This window comes from Physeter macrocephalus, chromosome 4 (genome assembly GCF_002837175.3).
Source record: "Physeter macrocephalus isolate SW-GA chromosome 4, ASM283717v5, whole genome shotgun sequence".
Lineage (NCBI taxonomy): Eukaryota > Metazoa > Chordata > Mammalia > Artiodactyla > Physeteridae > Physeter > Physeter macrocephalus.
This window is the reverse complement of record NC_041217.1, coordinates 97374444-97378918: the sequence shown is the minus strand read 5'-3', so window position 1 is coordinate 97378918 and position 4475 is coordinate 97374444.

The following is a 4475-nucleotide window of genomic DNA, read 5'->3' as shown; positions in this document are numbered from 1 at the left end:
TTTTTTGTTCTTCTTTCTCTAATTGCTTTAGGTGTAAGGTTAGGTTGTTTATTTGAGATGTTTCTTGTTTCTTGAGGTAGGATTGTATTGCTATAAACTTCCCCCTTAGAACTGCTTTTGCTGCCTCCCATAGGTTTTGGGCCGTCGTGTTTTCGTTGTCATTTCTTTCTGGATATTTTTTGATTTCCTCTTTGATTTCTTCAGTGATCTCTTGGTTATATAATAACTTATTGTTTAGCATCCATGTGTTTGTACTTTTTACAGTTTTTTTTCCTGTAATTGATATCTAGTTTCATAGCACTGTGGTCAGAAAAGATACTTGATACGATTTCCACTTTCTGAAATTTACCAAGGCTTGATTTGTGACCCAAGATATGATCTATCCTACAGAATGTTCCATGAGCACTTGAGAAGAAAGTGTATTCTGTTGTTTTTGGACGGAGTATCGAATAAATATCAGTTAAGAAGTCCATCTTGTTTAATGTGTCATTTAAAGCTTGTGTTTCCTTATTATCATTTTGGTTGGTCTGTCCATTGGTGAAAGTGGGGTGTTAAAGTCCCCTACTATTATTGTGTTATTATAGATTTCCCCTTTTATAGCTGTTAGCATTTGCCTTATTTATTGAGGTGCTCCTATGTTGGGTGCATAGATCTTTACAATTGCTGTATCTTCTTCTTGGATTGATCCATTGATCATTATGTAGTGTTCTTCTTTGTCTCTTGTAATAGTCTTTATTTTAAAGTCTATTTTATCTTATATGAGAATTGCTATTCCAACTTTCTTTTGATTTCCATTTGCATGGAATATCTTTTTCCATCCCCTCACTTTCAGTCTGTATGTGTCCCTAGGTCTGAAGTGTGTCTCTTGTAGACAGCAAATATATGGTCTTGTTTTTGTTTGCCTTCAGCCAGTCTGTGTCTTTTGGTTAGGGCATTTAATCCATTTACATTCAAGGTTATTATTGATATGTATGTTCCTATTACCATTTGCTTAATTGTTTTGGATTGGTTATTGTAGGTCCTTTCCTTCTCTTGTGTTTCCTGCCTAGAGAAATTCCTTTAGCATTTGTTATAAAGCTGGTTTGCTGGTGCTGAATTCACTTAACTTTTGCTTCTCCATAAAGGTTTTAATTTCTCTGTCGAATCTGAATGAGATCCTTGCTGGGTAATCTTGGTTGTAGTTTTTTCCATTTCGTCACTTTAAATATGTCCTTCTACTCTCTTCTGGCTTGCAGAGTTTTTGCTGAAACATCAGTTGCTAATCTTATGGGGATTCCCTTGTTTGTTATTTGTTGCTTTTGCCTTGCTGCTTTTAATATTTTTTCATTGTGTTCAATTTTTGATAGTTTGATTAATATGCATTTTGGCAAGTTTCTCCTTGGATTTATTCTGTACAGAACCCTCTGTGCTTTCTGGACTTGATAGACTATTTCCTTTCCCATATTAGGGAAGTTTTTTTGTTGTTGTTGTTATTGTTTTTGTTTTTTATTGCAGTATGCAGGCCTCTCACTGTTGTGACCACTCCCGTTGTGGAGCACTGGCTCCGATGCAGAAGCTCAGCAGCCGTGGCTCATGGGCCTAGCCGCTCCGCGGCATGTGGGATCTTCCTGGACCGGGGCACGAACCTGTGACCCCTGCATCGGCAGGCGGACTCTCAACAACATCAGTTGCTAATCTTATGGGGATTCCCTTGTTTGTTATTTGTTGCTTTTGCCTTGCTGCTTTTAATATTTTTTCATTGTGTTCAATTTTTGATAGTTTGATTAATATGCATTTTGGCAAGTTTCTCCTTGGATTTATTCTGTACAGAACCCTCTGTGCTTTCTGGACTTGATAGACTATTTCCTTTCCCATATTAGGGAAGTTTTTTTGTTGTTGTTGTTATTGTTTTTGTTTTTTATTGCAGTATGCAGGCCTCTCACTGTTGTGACCACTCCCGTTGTGGAGCACTGGCTCCGATGCAGAAGCTCAGCAGCCGTGGCTCATGGGCCTAGCCGCTCCGCGGCATGTGGGATCTTCCTGGACCGGGGCACGAACCTGTGACCCCTGCATCGGCAGGCGGACTCTCAACCACTGCGCCACCAGGGAAGCCTGGGAAGTTTTCAACTATAGTCTCTTCAAATATTTTCTCAGTCCCTTTCTTTTTCTTTTCTTTTTCTGGGACCCCTGTAATTTGAATGTTGGTACATTGAATGTTGTCTCAGACGTCTCGGAAACCGTCCTCAATTCTTTTCATTCTTCTTTCTTTATTTTACTGTGCGGTAGGTATTTCCACTACTTTTTTTTCTTTTATTTATTTATTTATTTTTAACATCTTTATTGGAGTACAATTGCTCCACAATGGTGTGTCAGTTTCCACTCTACAACAAACTGAATCAGCCATACATGTACACATGCTCCCACATCTCCTCCCTACTGCGCCTCCCTCCCTCCCACCCTCCCCATCCCACCCCTCTAGGTGGTCACATAGCACCGAGCCAATCCCCCCATGCCACGCGGCTGCCTCCCACCATCTCCATTCACTAGTAAGCTCCATGAGAGGGGAAAACCTTTTTTTTGTCTTTTTCAGTGCTGTTCCTTTTGTCTGGAGCACTGTCTGGTACATAATAGGCACTCAGTTTGGTAATGAATGGATGAATGAATGGGTCTTTGTCTTTGAACACTGCTTGGATCCTATCTAGCTTACCATTTTCAGTGTCCTGGGTTGCTCACAAGTACTTGCATTGCAAAACATGATGCTGGAGGGGTAGTGAAGGTTTGAAAGGAAAAGTCTCACCCTCCCCCCAGCCCAACCCCACTCCCCTGCCACCCACACATATGCATGTATTAAGTGATGCTAAAAGAAACCAGGTGAAAATCTGCTCCAAGATGGCTCAGTGGGGAAGCACCGTCCCAACACAAGACAGAGACTTTAATAGAACAGGGAAGGAGCTCAATAAATGCTGGTTGCCTTTTTTTTTTTTTTAACATCTTTATTGGAGTACAATTGCTCCACAATGGTGTGTCAGTTCCCGCTCTACAACAAAGTGAATCAGCCATACAGGTACACATGCTCCCACATCTCCTACCTCCGACCCTCCCTATCCCACCCCTCTAGGTGGTTACAAAGCACTGAGCCAATCCCCCCATGCCACGCGGCTGCCTCCCACCAGCTATCCACTCCACACCTGGTAGTGTATACATGTCCATGCCACCCCCCACTCCATCACAGCCCACCCTTCCCCCTCCCCACATCCTCAAGTCCATTCTCTTGTAGGTCTGTGTCTCCATTCCCCGTCTTACCCCTAGGCTCTTCATGACCTTTTTTTTTTTTTCTTAGATTCCATATACAAGTGTTAGCATACGATATTTGTTTTTCTCTTTCTGACTTACTTCACTCTGTATGACAGACTCTAGGTCCATCCACCTCACTAAAAATAACTCAATTTCATTTCTTTTTATGGCTGAATAATATTCCATTGTATATATGTGCCACATCTTCTTTATCCATTCATCCAACGATGGACACTTAGGTTGCTTCCATCTCCTGGCTATTGTAAATACAGCTGCAGTGAACCTTTTGGTACATGACTCTTTTTGAATTATGGTTTTCTCAGGCAGCTATTTTCTCCCATTCTGAGGGTTGTCTTTTGGTCTTGTTTATGGTATCCTTTGCTGTGCAAAAGCTTTTAAGTTTCATTAGGTCCCATTTGTTTATTTTTGTTTTTATTTCCATTTCTCCAGGAGGTGGGTCAAAAAGTATCTTGCTGTGATTTATGTCATAGAGTGTTCTGCCTATGTTTTCCTCTAAGAGTTTGATAGTTTCTGGCCTTACATTTAGGTCTTAAATGCATTTTGTGCTTATTTTTGTGTATGATATTAGAGAGTGTTCTAATCTCATACTTTTACATGTACCTGTCCAGTTTTCCCAGCACCACTTACTGAAGAGGCTGTCTTTTCTCCACTGTATATTCTTGCTTCCTTTATCAAAGATAAAGTGATCATATGTGCATGGGATTATCTCTGGGTTTTCTATCCTGTTCCATTGATATATATTTCTGTTTTGGTGCCAGTACCATAATGTCTTGATTACTGTAGCTTTGTAATATGGTATAGTCTGAAGTCAGGGAGCCTGATTCCTCCAGCTCCATTTTTCGTTCTCAAGAGTGCTTTGGCTATTCAGGGTCTTTTGTGTTTCCATACAAATTGTGAAATTTTTTGTTCTAGTTCTGTGAAAAATGCCAGTGGTAGTTTGATAGGGATTGCATTGAATATGTAGATAGCTTTGGGTAGTAGAGTCATTTTCACAAGGTTGACTCTTCCAATCCAAGAACATGGTATATCTCTCCATCTATTTGTATCATGTTTAATTTCTTTCATCAGTGTCTTATAATTTTCTGCATACAGGTCTTTTGTCTCCTTAGGTAGGTTTATTCCTAGATATTTTATTCTTTTTGTTGCAAGGGTAAATGGGAGCGTTTTCTTAACTTCATTTT